Source organism: Numida meleagris, chromosome 4 (assembly GCF_002078875.1).
Source record: "Numida meleagris isolate 19003 breed g44 Domestic line chromosome 4, NumMel1.0, whole genome shotgun sequence".
NCBI classification, from domain to species: Eukaryota; Metazoa; Chordata; class Aves; order Galliformes; family Numididae; genus Numida; species Numida meleagris.
The window spans coordinates 39,485,097-39,510,810 of record NC_034412.1 but is presented as its reverse complement, the minus strand read 5'-3'; the positions used below and the strand labels follow the sequence as shown (position 1 = coordinate 39,510,810).

Sequence of the window (25,714 nt, the reverse complement as noted above, 5' to 3'; positions counted from 1 at the left end):
AGACTGCAGTGGTCAAACTGGTAGTCACGGTCTGTGAGGCCACGTTGTCTTACAACATTGAGATATTTATGAAAACATCAAAAATATTTCATCTCCACAGATTCCCAAACTGGAGGAACGGTCAGTGAGATACACACCACCATGTATAGCTCAGTCAGCTGTGAAGGCATTTATTGCAAGGGCTGTCACTGTTGCCATATGCAGGCCCTGACAGGCCATCAAAACCAGTTCAGGAGAGTTAAGTACAGCATGCTAGGGTTTTTAATTATTATTATTAACTTCACACTCTTAGAGTCATATTGAAGGATACATATCAGGCACTGTGAGTAGACTGGAAAACTCATTGCCTCTGCTGCAAGTATTTTAGACTTAACTTGAGACTATTCCATCTTTTGGAAAAGAATGTGTATCTTCAGCTTCGTTACAAAAAAAAGAAAAAAATTAATCACTGTAGGACTTTATGACTGTGAAGCCTAACCCACACCTTCAGTTCTGTGGTGTTAAACTAGGAAGGGTCACGTGCAATGTCTGATCTACATAGTCAATCTGCACACACATCTACGTAAGTGCTCTAAAGCTTTCCAAGGGCACAGAGTTCTATAAAACGAGCAAAGAGGGGGCATCCTGAAACAATTTCCCTGCCAAGTATAAATCTTTCCATAATCACATCATTGGCCACAGCTCTTGTGCCGAGAAAGCCTTTAATTGCCAAGCAGTACTGATCTTCTCATGGATTTAGGAGCCTCTGCAAAATGCAAAAAGTGAGCTGCAATTCAGCAGCTAATACACAAAAATTCTTTTTCTGAATAGAACTGAAAACCTCATAAATTTCAGTGTCCTTGAGATACTCTAACTGCATCCAAGGTCACTTCCAACTGATGTTGGTCTCACAGGGAATATCTTTAATGTTCACTAGGTTAGAGTCAGTCCTACTTTGTATCTCTATAAATGATTGTATTTATGCAGTCAACTAGTAGTAGCTGGTGGGCCTGGAAGCCTAGTATCATCACCATATTAGTATCTAATATAATTTAGATAATCAGAACAGATCAGGCGAATTTTTTTTTTGGCTAGAATATAAGCATGCATCCAGTCAAATATGGCAAGCTACTTAATATAACTACAGTAACATTCAAACCAGTATTTTCAAAGTTTTGTTGAAAGTCAAAGAGAAGCTGAACATAGTTTTAATATCCTTTTCCAATAGTTCATTTTAAATACATCTTCTCTACTGATCTAAGCAAGTCCCAGGAATCCTGTGGGAAGACTGAAGAATCAATGAAATTAACCTCTTGGTCCTTCTGGACTCTCCATCTGCTAATCTGCTCTTAACTTAGGATCAATACATATATTTGCAAATACACTGCTTCCAGCACTGCTTGGAACTTTACTATTATTAGTGTACATGCCCATTCACTTGCATCGTGTTCCTAATCTGAATGCCTTTCTTGTTGAATAACTTCCCTTTAAAGGAAAGATTTAGATTTGCAATTTATAAATATGAAGACTCCATCTGGCAGAACACAGTTTATATTTTGTTATAAAATATTTCACTTCTATTCAGCTCCCTCTATAAAAATGTTTAGGTTACCACATAGGAAAACGTAAGTTACTGTAAGAGATAATATATACGTACACGCTTAGGCAAGCCTGTATCATTTACAAATATTATCAGTGTGGGTTTTCTTCCTCTTATGAGTTTACTACAAGAGCTCTAATCAAAGAGGTGGTTTAGCTTATTTTGCAGCCTCCCAAACTTTTGGTGTGAAGCACCACATGTTTTGCGGTTCTTTCTTTTTCTTTAACAATGGTCTTCATCAATTAGTCTTGAAATTTAAAAAGAAAGAGGAAAAAAAAAATCTACACAGCACTTCTAGTTTTTGCAACCCTACCTATTCAATATTAGAGTTAGTTCAAATACTGCGAGCCATCTGGAACGTTATGGCTCTGTCTTAACTGCCAGAATTGGGTTTCTTTTGTTAATTCACTAGTAGAGGCAGTTTCTGGTCTACAGAGGGTCTTTAGTCTTACCACAGAACAAACCAGATAGTCAGCCATGAAGAGATGAGTACAACGAGCCCCGTCCTTAAATACCTCATAGAAACAGCTTGCTTCCCTTGGGATTTCAGAGTAGGCAGTTTATCTACCACAGGTAGACAAAGTCTCAAATTATGCTATTGCAGTGAATGCAATTGTTTTTTCCCTTTCTTTTATTTTTCTGCACAGGCACAGCCCAGTACTTGGGAATGTGAAATTTCTAATAAATTTTCTGAATAAAGTAGACTCTGTACAGAAAGAAGAGAATATCTTCATGCATATGTGTTTCAGCATAAAAACATGTGATGTAACCAAGGACTTTTGTCTTAGTTCTCAAGAAGCAACTAAAACTGTATGCTAATGTAACACACGATGTAAATACCTTTGTGTATGTGGTATGGGTGTGATACCTTTGTTACTCAAATTGAAATCAAAAGAACAAAACCCATGGCTTGTAAACCTATTACCTCTTTCATTTTTAGAAAAGAAGCACAGAAGAAACCTCTCTAAAGATAGCATTTACTCACAAAAAAAAAAGCAACCAAACAAACCACCATAATTGGTACCCTTAGCTAGCTACAAATTGAGCTCCTTTTTTTTTCTTAAAATACAAAGCAAGTTGAAATCTGTTTGACTGAGACAAACCCATCCTGATCTAATATGTCCTTGTGCTCACAATGTAACCAGCAGCTACCAGCATTCTCAAGGCCAGGTTTGGTAACTGCCTGAGCCTAGAGCAAAGCTGTCTCAGCACTAGAAATCATGTCATTTTAAAGCAGGTTTATGAACTTACCATTGTGGTTTTTTTTTTTTTTGTGAAGTGAAAAAATAAGATGCTCTTGCCTAATCTATCTAAACTGTTAAGAGCAAATACATCTACTTTAGACAAACTTTACTGTCAAGCTACTTTAGAACCTCTATCTCCCTCTTGTTTTGGTTTGGTTTTTTTTTTTTTTTTTTGAGCCTATAGAAGCATTGTCTTTGTGTTATTTTCATACTGTGATAAAATTCTGCTTGGAAAAGTAGGACAAAAAGGACTAAACAAAGCCCAAAATCATAACAACTCATTTTTCCCTTTTCCTCCCCTCCTGTCCAGTAACAACCATATAGTAAATCTGTAAATTTATTTCCTTTTCTTTTTAGTCCTCACAACATTTTAAGTAAAAAAAAAAATGAATAAGTTACTAGATCTAACGAACTGTGATGTTCCATTCAATTTTAAACTTCCATTCACAGGATAGAAGAGAAGCAAGCCCAGTGGATTTCTGCCCAAAACCAGCACCAAGTTCATGGTTACAAGCTTACCAGTCTTTTTCTCAGACAAAGATTAGTAGAGTTTATATCCTGCAGTTCTTTGCTACGGCTTCTCCTGTCCTGATGAACTACTGTATATTCAACTCAAAGGCCATCTACAGACCAAGATAGCATCAGCATCCCCAAGCCACATACTTGACCATTTTTTGGACCTCACCTGATCACGGTGATTTTTTTATTTTTATTTTTTTTACTTAAATTATTAAAGCATTAGGGTAAATAGCTTTAAAGTATTTGAGGAAACCGTGCATCCACAAATAGCAACCCAACAAATAACTACTTTGTACCAGACTACCTGCAGCTGAGCACTCGGGATGGAGAACCACTACGAGGAGGCAGATGTGCTCTCTGCTGCGGCTCCCCACTTTGGGAACTTGCTCTCCCCACCCCCTACAAATGAGTTCTAGTTTCCTAACTTTCAGGACACACTAAAAAGTCCATTTGTTTCCTTTAGCTGTGAAAAGACTAGGAGGACCCCAGTAAGAGATCATAAAATTGGCTCAATTTTCAGTTACAATGGTAGTGATGTGTATGTTAATAACAGGAAAACCAAGGGAGAAGAGTCTCCAGAGAATTCTCTATGTTACGGACTCTTCCGACACATGATTCCCAACGTGTGTAGAAACAAAGCCAGATACTTAATTTCTAAACATTTAGTTGCAAAGAAATAAATCCATGCTGGTGCCTAAATAAAGATTATCTTATTTTCAGAGGTGCACAGCACATTTACAAACAAAAAACAACAACAAAAAACACATTAGCCCCGCCGTCATCCACATGGAACATACGTACATATATGATAGTGTGTGTGTACATAAACACATTATTTTGGATTTGACCAGGTAGAAAGATAAATAGTATCAATAATTACACTAATTTAGTATGTATGTTCAATTTAAGAGAATCAGAGTTCAGTGTTTGCCTGTACAGTTTTCCAGTGCTCTACCCTGTTTAAGAGTGGCAACATAACGGTTTCATTATTTCAGTTGAATTAAAGATCTTTTTATGTACTAGGTGTTGAACATGGATGAAACTGACCATAAGAGGGAGGGAGGAAGATGAAGCAAGACATTCTTTTGAAAAGTATTTCTCTGTATCTGTCTGAACACGAAAAATTTTGAATGAAGTATCCAGTAAGTGAAAACTCCAGCTAATGTTCTCACCCTAAGTGGACAGAACTCTAAAAATTTTGGTGAGAAACTAAAACACAGAAAGGAAAGAATTCATAACTGTACTATTATTGAAGGTGCATGCAAGAAGCAGGCAGTAACAGAAAACAGCAACTTAAGCAGTTCACATTGGAAGAGGGGGAAGCTAAGCAGGGGCAACACAGGAGACAATCTAACACACAACTTGGAATCACACGCAAATTAACACATGAGATCACTGTACCTCAATGAATAAAAAAATGCAACAAAGTAAGATTTCAAAAGCAACTGCACTGACGAGAGAACCCAAGGAAAGTTAAAGCGCAAGAAAGAAAGGTATGTGATCAGCAGCAAAATAAGTTTTGCTTTTGAAATCAAAGATTTTGAGAAACCAAATTGTATACATTAATTTTGTTTTTCCTGTGTCCTTGGGGCTCATTATTTTAAATATGCTTATTAGCTGGCACATAGTTGAGAAAATCATGCACATATTATGCTCTAGAGAAAGAACAGAATGAGAGGTAATTGCTGCAAACTTTCATCATGGATGAAGGTACAATAAAGACCTTCCCTCAAGGAGACACATCAATGAGCGTCAGGATAAAAGGTGTGGTAGTAAGATAGCAGAGACAGACTCTTGTTCTGCCTGAGAAAAAAGTGGTGAGAACAATTTGCAAATTCTTGCCGTAGAAAGTCCTTTTTGAGATAAATCAGAAAATAAAAACATCTCATTTAACAATACTGTTCCTCCAGTGGCTGTCTGTTTAGATATGGATGCTGATTATCACTTCTGCTGAAATTAGTCACAGCTATCATGACGGTATCAAAATTTGTCTTCAGAAGATGATGGCTGAAGTTATTGAGCAACCACCAGGAAGGAGCTCCTTACTGAGGGCAGATAAATTCCATTTCTCCAAACTGCACATTTTATAATCTGCTTATACAGCAGCTCATCCATACAGCTGTCTCTTCATTTTAAATCCACCTGCTGTTTTAGCTGCTTCTGTGTTGATAGCCAATGTGCAAGAAAGTGCTGAATTGGGTCTTCAGGATAAGGAAGGGTAAAAATTACACAAGCTTACACTATTTTGAAATTAAAGATATAGAAAGCTGTTTGCCATTCTACTTGCCTAAACACTCCTACTACATACTCTTTCAGAAACCCTGGGACGGGAACAGATAGAGGCAGATTATTTGCAGTGGATTCATGATGCAATGCACTGTGTAATACAACTTATTATATGTTATATGTGTTATATGTATGATGTTGCCAGACTCATCTCAGTCTGGCAAACATCTCCATGTTAGAAGGCACCACTGGCATCCAGCTGGGCACAAAGGTCAAGCTGAGAACATCTACAACATTGTAGATCTATTGTTTTTCTTTGAACTGTGCCTTGTCTGTCAAACTAGTCCCTTACAGAAATGAAACAGTTACTTGGTTAAATGACTGTTTCCCCTGGCTATTGGACAAAATGTATTACATCTCCAGGCATGTGATCAAATGATTGAGAGTTTGACCTAAATTTACTTACTCCACTAAACAACCACAGGAACAAAAGGAATTACGCCTCACTGCCTACTGTCAGCTACAAAGAATATCCATGGGTCTGTAACTGCAAATGAAACACAGTTCTGTAGATTTCTGTGCCAGATTGTTGGATCCATTGCCGTTCAGGTGACAAAAGATTTTAGAGAGTGGTTGTTTGTTTCTTTCCCCATCCTTGAAGCATTATCTCAACTGTTTTTGCACTTCTGGGACCCTAAAATGGTATGCTTTAAAGGTGCCTTGACATCTGCATAGCTAAGCTTGCGTGGAATTTCCACTTATGACATGTGCACTTCGAATCCTTGCAAAAAAAAAAAATTAACCAAAAAGTCCTAAATGCAGTCTGAAAACAGCAGAGGTACAAACAGATTACAGTCTCACACATGTGGTAAGCCAGACTAAAAACACATGCGCTTTTTAGAAACAAGCTTCCTTCGGGGGAGGGGTATTCTGAAAATCTCATAGATTCCTTTGATTTCTGGAGCACCTGCTAGAAGCTATTAACATGCAGCCATTTGAAAACAAGTTGAGGTCTTTTATCATGATGTCATTTACAAGAAAGGTGGCAAAATAATACATTCAGTTAACAAAGCTAGATATTTCCACTTGAAATTCAAATATTTTGGGCACCAAACTCCCTTTCTTTTCTAAATGCATTTTCATGTTCTATTAACAATGGTTTCTCCATTCGTCACACCCCTGAATGTATGTGGCTCATGGCCATTTGGGGAAGCAGCAGGGAATCATAAACAGGGTGAAGGGAGTGTTCTATACCAACAAAACCATACTTCTCTGCAAAGCAAAAAATGTACACGTGTCTATTCAGTCTCCTTCAGCTCAAAGTCACCTGCAGTTTTACAGGGAAAAACAAGGACTACGAAAGAAACACTACAGTGCATCACAAATCTAGTTGCGAGAATTCTGAGAAGTCCAAGGACTAATGTGATTGGGAATGGCCTCCACCAAAACCACCACCTGGTTCTAGTCCATGAGATCAAAGGGTCAGGCTCACTGTAACAGAAGCTCTGGAAGCTGCTGCGGACAAAGCCCAACAAAAGAAGAGATGCCCACAAGGCCAGACGCTTTGCCAGGTGACACTACCAGCAGAACAGGAAAAAAACAGAATGAGAAAAGAGACTGCTTACAATCACAAAGTCCACACAACACACTTGGATAGCCACGTACGCAAACATAATGCTTGTGAGCACAAACCACTATGCTTGCAGAAGTCATTTTGTATACTAAGTTTTCCCAAGTGTAGCTTTGCTGTTTAAAGTCTGGTTTGGTACCACTTCTCAATTTACTGGTTGCATCCAGTGCTAAAAGTGTTTTAACTTGACAGAAATATAAAATAAAGTAAGTTTTATACAAATTCCTCCTTTCACACACTGAACATCAAGCCTCTCTCAGCTCCAGCTTCCTCTCAACCACTCTCACCGTGCTCAATCTAAAAGCAAAACTTATTCTTGATTATTCCTCTACTTTTCTATTACAGAAAGAAAAACGCTATCCAGTGCTTGGATTCAGCTCTTAATGGTTGCTGGGATATTTACTTTTATTTTTTTAGATTTTCCTTGTTTTTATGTAAAAATAACCTTTTACAAATATAATGTCTTTCCCCCCAAAGATGTAAAAAGAAAGAACTGAGGAAGGAATAAATTTATTTCAAATCCGAGGCACAGCCCAGCTTTGTTTCACAAAAAAAAGATCAAGCAACAGAGGACTCAACAAAAGGAAGGGTGAGAGGAAGAGACACGCATCCTGACACACTGACGGTGCTGACAAACTTCTTTCAGCATCAAAACACTTCCTTCTTTTTGGAGTTCATTTAAAGCTCTTGCTCAAGGCTTTTGAACAAATGGGCCATTGGCAGTACCTCAGGGATTAATTTTCAAAAGAGTTATAGGTCCCTAAAAGCACTGCTCACAGATAAACATCTATTTCTATGAACAAAACCAGGCATTCCACATCCCCCACGCATACTTCTGCATTCAAGAGAAGATGAGCAGTGGAGTCAAGGTTTTAAAGGTATTTAAATATATCTCTGCTGGCTCAAAAATGTCTTAATCAAATCTTCTCCTTTCTAGAAAGCAACATGATGCACTGAACATCTATTTTATGTTTCAGGTTATAAAACCTGGATAAGAATTCCTTGCAGCTGGCACAGCTAGGTTCTCTCCTCCTGCCCTTAGCCCCACACTTTCCCCTCTATCCCATAATGCAAATCTATGTTCTTCATATACCAAATAAAGAACTGCAATCAGAGACAAAGGAGTCGCTTGCAGCTGAGATGACAGTGACAAACTTCGGATTACACAAAAGATCTCCTTACAAGCTATGCCAAGTGGTATTACAAGCAATGCCAGCAAACAGAATGAGCAGCCTTCTACTTCTCACTGCCTGTGCTATACTCTTACCTTCAGCAAAAAATCCTTTAGGGCAGCAAGAATAGCAGCATAAACCTGCCATCAGCAGCCACAGTACTGTCACATCAACGACTCTCCCATGTCAGCTACAACCTTTAACTCAGTTGTTCGCCTCTTTGGGGAGAACGTTCCTTGGCTGTCAGGAAACAAAACATGTACATCGATCCTTCATAAGCATATACGAGCATTCCAGGGCACAAATAAACAAAACAGTCTTATTCTTTGGGAAATTACGTTTTTAAAAAGAAGCCAAAAGATACTTCTGTGAATAGCCCTATATATGAGCTAGCATAGTAGAACTTACATGTAGATCTGTCACGGAGAATAAGCCACTGTCACCCATTTCCTTTCCATACACCAGAACTGGAAAACAGATTAGCTTTACCACATGCTCGATACAGAACTGTGTTTCCAAAACACACAGCTGAAGTCCTTGAATCAGTCAAACAACCGGCTGAAGCCCTAGAAACCTATAGATAATTACTTCAGGGACAAAGCACAAAAAAAGATCTCTTCCTTCGTATCTCATCATTCTTTGTGTCCCTGACAACAACTGCCACAACTAGGCGAGCGCACCTGCTCAACAAATCATTAGATTAGAGCACATTTTAAAGCATCTGAAGGGAGATAATCTTCATAAACATTTTGGTATAGCCAAAACATTTATGCCCCAAGTCAGCCAAGTTGTGATGGCAAACTAATGGCATTCTGCCACTGGAATTACTGGAGCTTACTCAAGTCTCTGGCCACTTGAAATACAGCAGCTAAACATATCACATGGAAGGGAGCAGAGAAGTAACAATGGTATCAGAAGTGTACATGGTAGCATGCTTCAGAGACAGAAGAAACTAAGAGTGTAAACCTTTTTAAGTTACAATCCTTTACAGTACTGAAGTCTGTAGAAAATTATTTCAGAGTGTATATTGGAAGGTTTGATTACTTAAGTACACTCAAAAATCCAAGTTAATCTAACAGAATACTTAAGCCTTTAAATCCTCGCATGGGCTCTCTCATTCAGAAATGTGGTGGATTTAATTTGGTTCTTTACTTCATTTGCAGGATTAACTACTTGGAAGGGTAGACTTCTAATCAACTATACTCCTTACAATTCTTTACACAGTAAACGCAAGAGGAGCCAAGGTGCGACAGACTGCAAAAGCACTGCGTGCCTGAATATAAAGAACTTTAGAAACAATAGTTAAAAACAAATCCTGCTGCTCTTCTCCTGAAAAACAGAGGCCACTATGCATGCTGGCTTTCCATAGCATAGCAAAGCAAAAACCAAAGTCTCAGTACTCAGTCGATCTAAGCCCAGCATATAGATTGCCCTAGGCAAAGCACAGCTGAGTAAGAAGCCAAAGAACTCCTTCCTCAAAAGCAGCTCATCTGGGCAGAAGGCAGAAGTACAGAAGAACTAGTCAAGTCTGTCCATATTGCTTCTCACGGGTATTAAAGTTTATGGCAAGTCCAGAGACCTAATGGCAACAAACTAAGACAGTGCTCGGATGTAGCCATATGCCAAGCAAGACATTCCATTCTGGCCTGAAGGAAGGGCAGTGAAAGAAGATGATGGCAGACACTTCAGTGAGTAGATTCACTTCAAAGAGCTTTTCCAGACCAGTCCTGGTAGCTGCCTGGTTTATTTCAGATATCTCAGCAGAAGAGGCTTGTGTAATAAGAGACTAGAAGTAAACCAGAAAAAGTAGTTATTTTGGGCCTTGTAAGAGAAATATTAACTTTATACTGTGGGAATCAGAATATGAAGCTGAAGAAAATGCAACAGGATGGAGGCAAATGAAGCTGCATAAAACCTAAACTTGCACAATTAAAAAAAAAAAAAAAGATACTTCTGCATATCCACTGCTGGTAAAACACTTATTTTGACTGTGGAAAAAGCATCATGAGGTATTCTTCAAGTTTCTCTCTGCTCACTGAAACACCTCAATGTACTAGACACCAATTTATGAAATGGTTCCGTTGGCCCCAAGTTTTGGTTAAAAACAATGGCAATTAAAAATTCACTCAGCTCTACATATAGAACAGAAAGTAGTTGATACATGCCTGAAAAATAACTGCATGAGGATCTGCAAGAAAGTCTTTCCTGCTTTGTAAGATACAAATATGAACAAAACTCTGAAGTTACAGAGATTCTTTCTTTAAAGATATTCCCTATATAAAAGCTCTACATCTGGAGTTCTTCAACAATGAAATGAAAATCAGCTTTTTAAATGTAAAGAGTATGGTAAGGATACTATAGATCAAGTACTTGGTTACCTACTGCCAGAAACAGTCAGCTGCTTTTATATTATATTAGAAGTTTTTGATTGCTAACTAAACTGACAATTCTACCAAAGCAGATTAGAAACTGGACTACACTCCAAGACAAAATTATCTAAGGATTAAAGAAGTTGTCCTGTTTTTCTGTGTGCTTTTTTTTTTTTTTTTTTTAAATTGTGAACTATGTGTCTGTAATCTTTAGGAGTAAGCCATTTCTTTGCTGGGAAAAAATGATAGCTTATACCTCACTGCAAGCCAAATTTTGGCCTGTTATGTCTTCTTTTATTTGTCTGTCAACAATTGATCACTGCTTATATTTTAAACTCTTGATTTTTATTTCACTTAGATATTTTGATTTGTACAAAAATACAGCTTATGTTAATCCAAGATGTTCACATCCATAACATCATATTAATAGGATTATGCCAAAATGGACAATATTTAGAAAATACGGCAATCTAAAAAATTCCTTCTGGTACCAAGTAATAATATGAAACATGAAACATTTATTTTTGTGGTGTAAAAATACTTCAACATATTAAAACATTGACAGAAGCAACGTGACACAAACTTCATTTCATAATATAGTTCTTCGAGAAACAGAAAGCTAAAAAAAGTTATCGGCACTCATCCTTAATGTAAAATCCCACAGACACACACATTTGCTAATGCAGCTATCAAGGAACTCAAAGTCAATTTTCTGAAAGGAAACAAACTGGTAGATCTGGAAAACAAGGTATTCAACCACAGAGCATATGTACAGCAAAAAGAAAAGTAGCACAGGCTCTCACATTCTTCAATGGGAGCCTGAAAAAAGTCATTATGCATATTTAGTCATAGTTCCAATTCTCATGCACCTTTATTGGTTTTGCATCCTGTCAGGAAAGCTAGCAAGACTGTCTATCCATCAACGTTGTGGAAACATATATCATCTCATGTATATGGTGCATATGTTTTAGGATGCACCAAACATATTTGAACAGGACCATTATCTATCTCAACTCCAAAATAACCTTCCAATCAAGATGAGTCACTACAAATTATCACTACAAACCTCATCTAATTAAACTGCCTCTTGAAGGCACTTACCACTTAAGAAAAGCTGAAAAATTTGCTTTTAGAGTTGAAAAGAATGAAGACCTGATAGTAAAGTAGTGGCACTGCCTGGAGAAAGAAGCTAATGCTACTGCTCAGCAATTATAAGGAGCATTTCACAGGTGTGCTCTCTATACGTCACGTACTACCAATAAGCTCGAACAGACGTATCATATGAACCATATATGGACAACAATATCAGACCAGTTCATTCATAGCTCTGCATCACCAAGAGACATGCTTGGGAAAGGTGAAGACTGAGGTCTGTTATAATATCTAATCCTGATAATGCTACTTCTTGAAGAAAAAGCATCAAAAGTACAATCTGTGAATCAGACACCAATGTCAGCACTGGAAAGGGGAATATAGCCCTATCTGCAGGTGTTCTTGCCATTTACAGATGCTGTTATCAGAGTAGTAGTTTGTGTTAGGAATGAAAAGCCCTTCACAAATATGCTGAGAAACACTGGCTTTACCCAAGTCCAGACAGTTTTAAAAGGTATGAACGAGTCTTGACAGGATATGTGAACTATATTTAAATAAAGACATGTATGATCTATGTGTGTATGTGTATAAGGCCATTTTAAGTAAAGATTCTTTATCTCTGTGTCTGGATTCTTTCTTAGGATAGTTTGCTCTTTTCCCTCACAGGTTGTAACAATAAGAGTTATATGTACGCGAACACTATACAACATAGTCTGCTGGGTTACTTAACTCATCTGGCATCTTGATTAGACTTCTGTGTTTGCTTTGCCTCTGAAATGGAAAAATACACAAATAGGAGTAGATGACAGTTCAAAAACAGATTACTGGAAGTGTTATACAGCTTCATAAGTCCATGAAAGTCATTTCTTTTCCAAGTCAAACCAAGGAGTTCCTGTTGACTGCAATGAAGGTTATGGACCAAGTTATGCTGACTGTTCAAGGCATACAAACCCTTCTAGTATTAATCAGCCAAACACCCAAGAAACTAAGAGTGTTGTGCTGTTGTTCTGTTACTAAATGAGCTGACTTTTCTTAGATTATTTATAGAAACACATTTACATTTGAAGATTCATCTATATTCCATATCTTGATGGCAATAAAATACAAAAGCAACTTCGCCACATACAAACTCTTTCTCTGCTCCCTAAACAAAACTAAAAAAAAAAAAAAAAGCTGGAGTAGGAAAATTTCCATAATAAAAACCTTAACCTAGCCAAATTCTCTGATTTCTAACTAAGCTCCAGTACTCAGAGAAAGAAGGTGAGTCTTTGACCCAAAAAGACAGATTCTTAATTAGTACAAAGCTGAAAGTACCAAATTCATCTAACAGAAATCACTGCTTCCAACTGCTGAAAGAAATTTAGTATATGTCAGCAGCACAGCATCCCTTCCAACAAATGAAGGGAGAACAAAGGCAAAGAGGATTGCGAGTAAGGTTCTGCACTATCATTTTTTGCTCATAGTTTGTCTTCAGAAGTAGAAACATTAGCATTGACTGACATAATCAACACCTAGTCAGGTTTTTCTACTGCAAGATAAATCAGGCTGCTTTGATATACTCTTCCCACACAAAACTGCATACTTCCTTTTTCCTTGATGGAGAAATTGGAATTGGCTAACATTAGGCACTTAAATGACAATTAATTCCAGCAGTGTTAAGAATGCCTCCATTCAGTTATTCATATTATTGAGATTGAAAGGGTTTTTTTTATGTGACATAATTGTTCCTGTTCCAGATACTTTATAATTTAAAAAAAATGTTTTCTATTCTCTCTTCCGTGTTCTTGAAAGACTCACTGAAGCAAAATTTCAGTGAAAGATTAACGCCACTCTGAAACAGATAAGTTTCTAACAAACAGAAAAAAATTGAGTGTTAATTAACAGCACAAATTGAACTAATGTTCCTCCTGCAGAGGTTTCCCTTCTGAGCTTTCAGACTAAAAGGGGATTTTCTCAGATATACAAGAGCTGCTCTGAAAGTAATGCCTCCTATTTAAAATATATATATTTATTAGTCCACAATGTCAGAAGCAGATGTTGGTGGTATGGCAGTAAAGACTGAACCTTCCTGCCAATATTCCTTTACATGCTGTTGCCATGTGACAGATGGCAGCAGAGGGGCAGTCTGACAAAATGGTATCTGACGTGGAAGTGCGTATGAAGCAAAGATGAGGACCATTACAGATACAAAGAGCTCTCAAATAGTGTTATTGTGCAAGTTGTCAGCTACAAAGCACTATTTTTCAACATAGTCACCACCACTAGCTAAGCATTTTTGCTAATAATGAATAAGAGTCTGCACGCCGCTCTCGTAAAAATCTGCACCAGTGGAGGTGATCCACTGTCACCAGTGCTGAAACGCACCTCCCACTCCTCACTGCACTCACATCCACTGTTTGATTTCCACCAACATTCAGCAAACATCCATGAATATGAATGGGTGCAATTTTTTCCACAAAGAGGAATTCAATGACACACCTTTGCTTCACACACACTTCCATTTCAGATGCCATTTTGTCAGACTGCCCCTCTGCTGCCATCTGTCACACGGCAACAAAACATAATGGAACAATGTTGGGAAGGTTCAGCCTCTACTACCACACCACCAACGCTCACCTCTAACACTGTGAGCCAATATAATAAAATAGGAGATATTACTTTCAGAGTAGCCCTTGTACATCTTAAGAATTCTGCTTGCTTTCATTCCCTTATGTAAGATTCCATCAAAACCAAATTATTTCGATACTGATTGCTTTATAACTTTTTATGCTGAGGCTTACCCACTCTTAGAGGTTTTTCATTTCTGTTTATTTTGGAGAAAGTTTATCTTAAAGCTAGGGCATGAATTAAAGCTGCCCTATCAGATTTTACAAGAAGGGAACATTAATCTACTGTATACCCTAAGTGTACCTGTAGGCAATCAACAAAGTTCATAGGCATAATTTATCAAAATTTGTCAGAAGAGCACAAACACTGATTACATTTTAAGGTCAGCTGGCCACTTTTTAACTTGAACATGCTCAGTTTTGCAACCCTCTCTGATATTGTTTGCTGCATTTCCTAGCACAAAGTCTTTACGGAGAAACCGAGAAACACAGTTACTTCAATAAGTAACCTGAATGACGTGTCATATGGATTTCTCACGTCTAATTAAAAACAATATATTCTTTTAATGTAACAAAAAAGTTATGAAAATTGTCATCCAATAATGGCTGTGCAGCTGCACCTACTATCCAGAAGTGACCCTAAAGTCTTTGGAAAACACAGAGAAGGAAGAAATGCAAGCAGACCTGTCACAAGCCCAGATTCCATTCCTGCCTCAGCTTCTCTTAAATGAAGAAGAACTCACAGAAGGTTATATGTATTTCACAGAGGATCTCTCTCATCGCTTATTCCCTTCTGCTCTGCTGCCTTTCCACACCATCAAAAATTGGAGGTTATAACCCATTCCCAAGATCTACCAATAGCCACCATCAGAACACACAGATCTGACTCACTACAACTGTCCCATGTTATAGATCTACATGCTCTTTTTTTAATCTTATGTTTTTTCCCCTATTAATTTGACATTTAAAGGCAGCCAAACAAACAACATGTGATCTTCTCCAGATGAACACCTGAAATTCCCATGGCTACTACTGGCATGGGCATTAATATAATAAATTTGAATATTCTACACTGCACGTACATTTCATGAACCCTGCTTTTGCAAGGATTCATTCTGCAAAAGATGCAGAATGTTTTCCTTAAAAGAAACAAAAACAAACAAACAAAACCAACAGATATGTAGGAGCTACTTATTTTGAATTCTTCTATCTCGCACAGAGGTTACACCAGACTGGAACTAAAACACCAGCCTGGATTATCATGACACTGTTTAGTGATCTTGCAAAGTATTAAACCACACTACCATCGGATAGAATGTCCTGTCCTAAAACACAGCTAAAAGATCTACTTTTGTCTGCTGATACCAAGCCTTCCCATGGCAGGTGCCTTTTGAAGCTATGTTTGTCCTTATCTTTGTCTTTCAGTCAAGGCATTCCTTACAGTTTCTGAAGTGGAAACAAATTTGCAAATATTTATACAGCATGGACACAGTTCAAGTGCCACCATTCCGACTGCCCAGTGCTTCAAATGCTGTTCTGTCTTTTGTATTTTTTCAGCTCACTTCCTGACTTGCAAGTTTTTAAGTTTAGGTCCTGATAATTTAAGGTTACTGTGCCTAATAAGAAGTGGTTCTGAATATTTTCCTCCTCTCTGGCTATAAGGAAAATGAAGAAATTCCTATCTTGAACGGATTCCCAATACCGAGCTCTATACATTTGTGTCACCAGAACTTTAGTGCAGAATTGCGATCTGGTACAGTGCTGTGTATTTTAGTTACATAGCAATAAGATTTTCATTAAATAAGTCCAATTATCATACAAATGCCCACTAGTTGGGATTCTAGTCTAAATTTTTTTAAGGGAAGGAATATTGTGTGGTATTCCACAAGAAGTATACATAGAAATATCGTGAAAGTCCAAATAACTTCTGTATCCCTTGGCTATTTCAACCCAACCAAACTTGTCTGTTATCTGACACCAGGGAGGCCACAGGTAAAAGGCACATTATGAACAATTCAATCACAAGGGAAGCTTCAGACGGACTTCACACCTTATCAGATGGCAGAGGACTTAGCCACAGTAATGCCTATTGCCACTGTGCAGTCTTCTTGCTGCTAACAGAATTATTTCTGTGTGCCAGAGGTGCTGTGAGAAAGGAAAAACAACAGGTCAGGATCCCTTCGACCAAACTTTCTTTCCTCCTGGTTATATTCACTCCTGGCCTTACACCAAAGAATCTCTTGTCAAAGGTGATTCACAGTACAATCTCTCTCTCTCACTCTACTAAGTCTAAAGAGAAAGGTAGCCCCTGAAATGATGTGGCAAAGATGAGATTATTTGAACATCATGATTTGCATGCAGAAATAACTTATCCAAGCTGAATCTCAGAATATAATCATGGGCGCAGTCAAGCTATATCAAGAAAGATCATATCCAGATGTGAAAATAGTCAGTGGCCCTATTCTGGGCTAAAAAATTACAGATGCAAAGCCAAGATTTTAAAAAGAAAAGCTACAAGTTGAACTTTCTAAAGAATCTAGAATCACAATAACTACGTCTGGTCTTCTCTTGAGCAACAAAATATGAGCTGCAAGGAAGACACCCGAACAAAAAGGCAACAGCTTTTCCTGCAATTACAGTTAGACTTCAGCCTGCCACTGTTAGGACTACACATGGTATCAGTAAAATACGTATCTGTTGTGTTGAAGCAACAGCTTAAGTTTGACATCAGCTTGTTTGAATTTCTGCTGGCATTTGACATTTGGATACATAATGAAACTTAGACACCAAATCAAAGGTGGGTACCATGCAGCAGATTTTCATGCACATCCTTCTTCGCAGGAATGCTATTTTGTCTGAATAGACTTTGATTTGAGTAATTACTTCCTTACCACTTAAAAGCAGGAAAAGACACAAAAAGACTTCACTATTCAACAGAATCCAAAGTGTATCTAAAGTATTTATTCACTTTCAGTGATTCCAAAAGTAAAGCTATACTGTCCCAAAGTGATGATTTCATCACTTACTGTGTAAGGCATGCTGGGCCATATAAATGGCCACACTGAGACAGACTTTCTCTGACAACAGCAGTGACAGACATGCAGATAAGAAGCACAAGAGCTACATGAAGTGATACTTCACCAGCACATCCCTGAGTCACAGAGGATGGCTTTGCATTCAGAAGGCCCTTGGCGGCTGGCATTTGTCTCACCGCTTCTGAACCCATGCATAACTTTAGGCATTCCTATTACTGCATGGCAGTGAGTTTCCCAGAACTATCTTCTTTCTTGCACGTTTCCACCCTGCCACCCAATAATATCATTTGAAGCTCTCAGCCCTTGCATTGTAAGTAACTGTAGTGCCTTGTTTCACATTTCCTCAGCCACCAAGGATTTTATAATTTGTCACATCCTCTTCAGAGCCAGGTTTTTCCCAGCCTCAAGGAGGCTAGGTTAATTGGCTGGTTTTTCTGTCAAAGTCATTCCACATGTCTGAGTATCCCTGTCACTTTTCACTGCACCTGTTGTAATGTGAAACGAGGAAGTGAAAACTGGAAGTGCACTGAGTTTCAGATAGGGAGACGCAGAGAGTTTTAAATGGATATGATCCTACTATTTCTGGTGCTTGGTCAAGACTAGAAACTTGGCAGTTGCAGCCTGGAACTGGCTAATTCTAAATGAATGAGCACAAAGACAGGAATTCAGCATATTGGAGCAGCATTTCGCAAGTGCTAATTAACACAGTTAAAAATTTTTAAGAAGCAGTCTGAGCTAAGTAAAACAAACATGTTTCACGCACATTCTTCTGGCCATCTTTTCTCTTAGCTTCCATTCTCGCAAAAAGCTGTCATAAAAGGCTCCCTCCCTGGAGTCATGCCCTGTTTTAGTTCCACTCATCTTCCCTCCCCCAGGCTGCAACACACAGAAACAACTTCTGCAATTCCTCTTCTCTAGCTCTTAAGTGCCTGGCTTCTGCCCAACAGTTTTACAGCAAGGAAAATCCCCACTTAACTCTTTTCTTAGCCTCTACCTTCCTGACTTCTTCCTCCTGGAATGCTTCCCTTTCTATCCTAAAATTGTCTCAGAAATTAAGAATAACATGGAAAAAGGAAAATAGGAGGAAAAAAAGGACATATACAGTTGAAGATATGAGGCAAAGATTTTTATGACCCCACGAATCAATAATAACTAAGAATTTTTCAAAGCCTATATCATATGGACACATTTTTAAGAAGACAAATCCTTCCAGTCATGTTGAAAAATGGGAATTGTGCTTGGAGTAAGCTAATGAGGTCAGTAGTATCCCTTCCTAGGTTCAGAATTCAAGGCCAGAAAACTACATCCTTAGTTTGGGAGTGAAGAACTTCTTAACCGAGTATTACAGGCCATAAAATTGCTTCTCAGATTGCATTCCTAACGTACTTGTTTTACACTGAAAAAAAAAAAAGTGAAAATTTCCAGTCAATATTTAATAGCTCAAAGTGGGAAGACAACACCACAAAATTAACGTTTCTGACATATTCTGAAGGTGAGTCTTCCAGAACAGTAGCTGTAAAATGGTAGCAAAAATCATTGTTCTACAACTTTGCCACCTTAGAAACAGGCTTACAAAAAGGCTTCTGAGATAGTCATTTTATTTTATTAGTATGGAAACTATTTATCTCTCTTTTCCTCCTTCAGTTTTTAAATTCAACCTGCACTGCTCAACAAGACGACACGTGTATACATTGAAAAGCTACGCATGTTTCCAAGCTCTGCTTCAGCAACAAACTCCACAAAGCCAAGAGAAATCACGGTTCACATACAGGAATTTTCTAAATTCAATCTGTAAAAACATTTGATAGGATACACATGCTTGGGTCATACACAGGAAAAAAAAAAAAGGAACGTGATCAATTTAGAAAACAAAAGCAGATCTTGCTAAGGCAGAAACATTTGGGTGCTTCCAAGCAGAAGAATTTTACCTATACAATGCCATAGTGACTTTGAACTTTTACAGAGACATTATCCATACAATTTTGAGTTGAATGAGTCAGTTTAAAAACTACATTTTTCTTAGATATTAATGCTTTGACTGCACCAAAAAAAATGCAAACTCCTCTCAGTGCCTGATACTCTGATCCATGTGTCTCTGGACCAATTGTGATTATAAGGAATGGCTTCTTATAGAGCTGAGTGAAAGAAGCAGACACTGTTAACTTCAGACTACTCTGCAGCACACAGTGCAGTAACCACAGACACACGCAGACACTGTCTTCACTGGGTACTACACATGTTTGTGACCTAGGAAAGTCCTCTCATTCAACGAAATACGGCTCAGGCCTAAATAAGAGCACTTTGCTGACCTGCAATAGGTTTAAAACAGCGTTAAAGGCCCTGAAGATTCATTACAGTCCTCTCACTGTACATTGTTTAAACATGTTTCTCCTCCTCACACATGCAGCCAAGAAGAATGGGTATATTCCATAACACGCTTGCTGCAAGCTACACACAAAGGGCACTGGATAGTATGACCAAAAATCTTGCAGGATTTAATTTACAACCTTGTATGTTGTAAGCCCCTCAGGATAGGAAGCTCTCATGTTTTATATATCTGCAGAAATAACGTGCATACCTATGACACTGTATAAATAACAGAGGATCAGATTAAAAACATCTGTAGACACTCTGGCTGATCTATTGTCTTGTTGCCCACTGTCTCTTTGTAATTTTTGATGGCAGACAAGACATTTCATGCAACAGGACTTCTAGTACTGTTAACGCAGCCACATAAACATCTGTAGCAACATGTTAACAAGAGACCTGATGAAAATTAAAAAATAATAATCTGTCCTTGAGGCATGACCTCCTTACAGGTTTCTGCTTGATTTTTGTTTACTTCTTGCAAAAAATGAGATAGGAAATATGGATTACTCAAATAAACCAGTTGTGGAAATTTGGTAGGAGACAGCAACAGTTTTTTTAATTCTGAACTAAGTCTGTTGTGATACAACTCTTTTCTCTGGCTGCCCAGAACTGTCAAAATCTACTCATCTATTGTAAATTGCTTCTCTGAGAATAAAAAAATAATGTATGTCCGGATGGTGAGAGTCATAGAAGATATAAAGAGATTCACACACTGTGCAAGTATCAAGTATAGAAATAATGCTAAAAGGGAGACAGACTGTTATTGATACCAAGCAGAGAAGGGAACAACTACATTTCCAAGGGAGAGGCAAAGAGGAGTCCTAAATTTAGAACCAAATTCAGAACTGAAGCCAAGATACTGTCACCACCAGAGCTGCGTGAACATCTCACAGAAAATCCTTCAACAGTGTTAAACTCAGCTCCTTTCGGTTTAGAAGAAGGAAATAAAATCAGTTCCTTTCATGTGAATCTTCTGTATCCTCCAAATTAAAAATTATCCTTCAATTACAAATTAAAATCAGAAACACTTATCCCTCTGCCTAGCTATATGCATTTTAAGCTGATCATAAGCCTTTCACATTGACTCCATAGTCAAACTTTTGGCAGCTGGTCACACCATACATCTGCTGAATCAAATGAGCCTCGTGTGTTCTTGCAGTACCTCAGGCCACTTTCAGAAAAGACAAGCATTAATTAAAAGTCACTTTCTCTAATAAGAAATTTCACTTTTGCCAAGAGGTATTAAGAACAATTTGAAAGACAGGAAAATGCCAGAAGTGTGAAACTATGAAAAATATTTTGTTCAGAATGAGAGAATCTGATATCCCAGTCAGATCATTCCACAAGCAAGTGCTTCCCTCTACCTTTCCATGTTATTTTCTCAGATCTAGCCAAACATAACTGGTCCACTTTGTTCTCTCCTCCTAGGAAGTAAGCGATACATTAGTGATACCTTCTATGGTTGTATTCAAAATAATGGTGTTTTCTATTCAGCTTTCACCGCTTCATTTTCAAACAAAGGCTTTTAAACCTAATGAGAAAAAATGTTACAGAACAGAATGCTTATCCCTTTACTTATGGGAAGCAGGGTGTGGGCACATATGCACTAAGAGATACGTATAGAAACCATACAGGTTTCAAAAGTAGAGTATATGAAGCATTTATTTGCATTGATATGTTTGGGGTTTTTTTCCTGTTTTTTTTTTTTTTTCCCCTCCTTTCTCCACATTACAGATCTGGATATCGGAGACTTTCACTCTGCAAAGACAGGACACTCCGTTTCATCAGGTCATTCACTTCCTAAATATCTCCCTTCAAAATTTACATTGCCTAAAAATGAAATCTGAGTGGGATCCAGTTGTGCTCACTGCCTGCTTTCCAACCAGAGGGTGCTGGCCCAGCTTGCTAGTAAAAGCTTAAGCAGGTGAAAGATAACCGTTGCAGCTAGCAGCATTTTATATGCTGCTGCTTTATTGCAGTTATACTTCAACCCATCTTTCTCAACCTCCTCCCAGTTCCTACATAGGAACCGACAAGAAAAACAGGAATCTTAGATAGTACATTGCTTACTATAAGAGATTTTTATTAAATTACGTGAACTGCAACAATAAAGTGTCTTAATGGCTAAAGACAGAAACAGGTTGGCACTTACACCAGCGAAAAGGACTGAGTCTCATGCTGTTCCTGCTGCTGCAGAAGCAATCAGCCACCAAAGAAGGAAAGAGCTGATGAAGGCAACTGAGTAGCTTTACAACACCGAAATTCAAGAGAACGCTAAATTCTGATCCTACAGCACGACATCACCTTTCCAGCTACACACAGTGCTGCAGTATTTGCTAAAATCAGATTGGACTTTTAAATCGTAGCTCCCATTGGGAGTGCCTTAATATTTACGAGAATTGCAGGCCATTAATTCTAGGCCCAAATCCATGGATTCATCCTAGCTGTGCTGTTGGTTTGTTCACATACCATTTTGTTTCCTTTACAAACCCTAGAGAATAGAAAGCTCACAATTTAAAATAAATTGCTCAAGAATTTCTCAAGAAACGGTTTATAAGGACAATTTAGCTGTTCTACAACACGGCCTTATTTATAAAATACGTAAGAGTTTGTTGATTTAAGTCAAGAACGTAGACAGATTTTGAATCATCCCTTTTAAGGATTTTGAGATTTATTTCAATGAGAAATACACGTATATGTTTGTTCATTCAGGCTTTTATATCAGAACTTTTATCTTTCTTTAGCATTTAGGGATTCCTTCATTATATGAAACTTAAACCGTTCACAAACGATTTTGAACATACGAGGAAGAATAGCAGGTGTGAAGTTCTTGTCCAAAAGCAGGAACAGCTCCTACTAGACTTCCATTTTGTTTCCATCTACCACCATGCAACACTACCACTCCACATACACACACAGCAACAAAGCCATTTTCTACCAAAAGACAAAGGGAGATAAAAACATCACACAACATTGTGTCCAATTTTTCAGAAGACTACTTAGTAAAAAAGACTGAAAGCATAATGGAGGATATTTGGAACTTACAGAAGAACTGAGTGTTCATTTCAACTTTTTGTTACTCCAATGAAAAGTGATTTTTGTTTTAACTAAATCTGTAATATAACTGCATGTTGAAGAAAAACAATCAGTCATCAGCCATCATTTTTGCCTTTAAAAGCATTTAGAAGTTTTCAATTTTCCTTCCCATTCTGATGGGAATCAAGTCTGAATATCCGCTTTCAAATCAAGCTTTACAGAGGCTTCTTCTTACCAGTTGTCTACAGTTCTTTCTCACATACATGGAAGAGGGAAGAAAATAAAAAGTCAGGGTTTTGTATACTCTTTCAAAACTTCTTCCTTTGCCAAATGATTACTCATTTAGAAAGAGCTTCTCAATCATATTTTCAAGTAACTTAAAAAAACAGTCAACTCATTCATTTAACCAATCACTAATGGAGCTAAAGTCACTTAAGAGCTGAAAAATATGACTCCCCGTGCCTTTTACCTTTGAAGTTCTCGATAAAGGAATCCTTTTTATTCAGAGAGGACTTGAAGCATGAAATTATTGCAATATCACTTCCATTCTGTTTTGGTGCTTTCCTTCTGCAAACCAGCTCTACCCTGTACTGTGGCAGCAATTTCTGTCATCTTGTCATTCTTCACGTGACTTCACATATATCACCTGCTTGCATTATTAATCTAGGAATGCAAGGCAAAAGCTTAGCTGGTGAAAGGTCTGTGCCTTTTTCTAGAACAGTGAAAGGCCATTTTATAAGCAGAGAAAGCAAACCAAGAAGTATCCCAGGGATGAGCTTCATTTCCTTCAGTCAATATGCATAATCATTCCCATTCAAAACGAATACAGTTTATACATACAAAATGCCACAAAAATGCATAGGAAACTGTAACACACACTCACTATTAGCAGTCAATGATGAAAAACATCTGTATGTGAGGATACATGTCATGAAACACAAGGAGTCATGTAAACAATGATCTATGATATACCCTGGTACTATGAATTGCAGGATGAAGGCTTTTAGTCAGATGGCCCTTCGAAGCAGCTCCATTGCACAGAAAGTAAACACCTGTAAACTTTCTTTTTTTTTTTTTTTAACAAAGGCATGATACAGTCTATATAATATGAAGAGCCACTTTCTTACATCTCTATGTCACAAAGTACATTTACATTTACCAGTGTTTTATGCATGTAGAGTTACAAAAGCTTTGTTAAGAGTTTCAGTCTTGCTCCTACTTGGCCCATCCGTACGTAAGTTTACCTACCAGTTTCCAGAATACAGAGAAAGCTAGGCATCAAAATTTTAACGAGACCCATACAAGGATTTCCCAATGAACCATGCCTACAAAAGGAGCACAATAAGTTAACAAATCTGTCTTCATTTTCACATGATATATAATACGTGATGCCATCAAAAATACACCTTATGACAGAAAAAAAAGTAAACACAGTAGTTGATTGAACCCCAATTTTACTCTATTTGTAGCAAAAAAAAAAAAAAAAGAGGGAAATCTCTAATACAGCATAGCAACGTTTGAGGAATACGTAACAGTACTACAAAATAACGACAGAACAAATAAGAACAAAAGCTCAAAGCCTCTGGGTTCCTTGGCACTTCACAGTAAGGAGACTGCTACTGCTCAACTGCAGTTTCACCAAAGAACAGAGACTGGTGGACTTGCACATCGTGATAACTCCTGGGATCATTAATGATAAATTGCCACATGAAACATGGGACAACACAAACTGAATGAGGAAATACTGAATACGAGTAGCCAAACCACCTGCATGAAAAATAACTGGCAAGATTAAAAGTTTTTTAGTGTATACTGCAAGCATATGAAAAAGAGGTGAGTACAGCTACCCAGGTTTATGGCTTCCTACTAGAAATAAACCCTGATATGCAGTATCATATCATTGTATATGATCTATCACATTGTTAAATGCTAATCCTACTCCAACTTTTGCACCTTCTAGATCTAAAACCAGTGTTGAACTATCATTATTAGAGGTACCAAAGTTTGGACAGACTCTCATGATACCCAAGCAAACTTGTTTTTCTTGTATATATTTCCACAAAGATCCAGAGACATTTTGAAGAATTTTCATCTGTAAACGCATACACAAAATATAGTCTCTAAACAGAAATTTAAGAAGCCTAAATCTGTTCTGAACAGTTTTGGATCAGGTACACATTATGACTGACATTACTGCACATGCTTAGGGCAAACCTTTCACTACTGACCAAGGTATTTTTTCTCAAAGGAAAAAAAAAAAACCAAAAAACAAGAAAGAAAACAGTGTCCCAAATCCCTCTGTGACAAACTATTATCCCTCAGTTTTCTAAGTTTTTTTTTTTTTAATAAGTTTTATAAGTATGGAAGTAAATTGCAAAATTTGCTAGTACAAAAGCTTTGTCCACAGTATTTAAGAATGTTACGTTCCTGAAGATAATGTTGGAAATTATACATAATAAAATAGCAAAACACAAACATGGACATCCTGATAAGTAAACAGTGCACATATAAAAATGACTATATACAGTAGAAAGGATGAGAAGTAGGAAATTATATTTCATGGGAAAATGTCCAAGCACACAGCAGCTGGGATAGTCCAGTATTAGGGTTGAGGAAAACATAAATCTCTGAGGAGGGACACCAAATAATATCTGAAAGCAATATTAAGTCAGTTAGGCACAACATCAGAAGCAGCCGTTGGTGCTATGGCAGTAGAGGCTAAATCTTTCCATCAATACTCCATTACATGTTGTTGCCACGTGACAGATGGCGCAGAGGGGCAGTCTGACAGAATGGTGTCTGACATGGAAATGCAGATGAAGCAAAGGTGTGTCAT

General features: G+C 37.7%; 1 protein-coding gene across 2 annotated transcripts in view; it reads right to left on the bottom strand.

Moving 5' to 3' along the window:
• JADE1 (jade family PHD finger 1) overlaps positions 1–25,714 on the bottom strand; it is a 142,212-nt gene that overhangs the window by 66,526 nt on the left and 49,972 nt on the right. The window contains exon 1 of one of the 2 annotated variants that reach the window (XM_021394308.1): positions 8,779–8,796. The exons of the other annotated variant lie outside the window; for it this stretch is intronic. The gene's annotated coding sequence lies outside the window, so the exon portion shown is untranslated. Of the gene's footprint in view, positions 1–8,778; positions 8,797–25,714 lie in introns of those variants that run through there. 2 annotated transcript variants of the gene reach the window in all.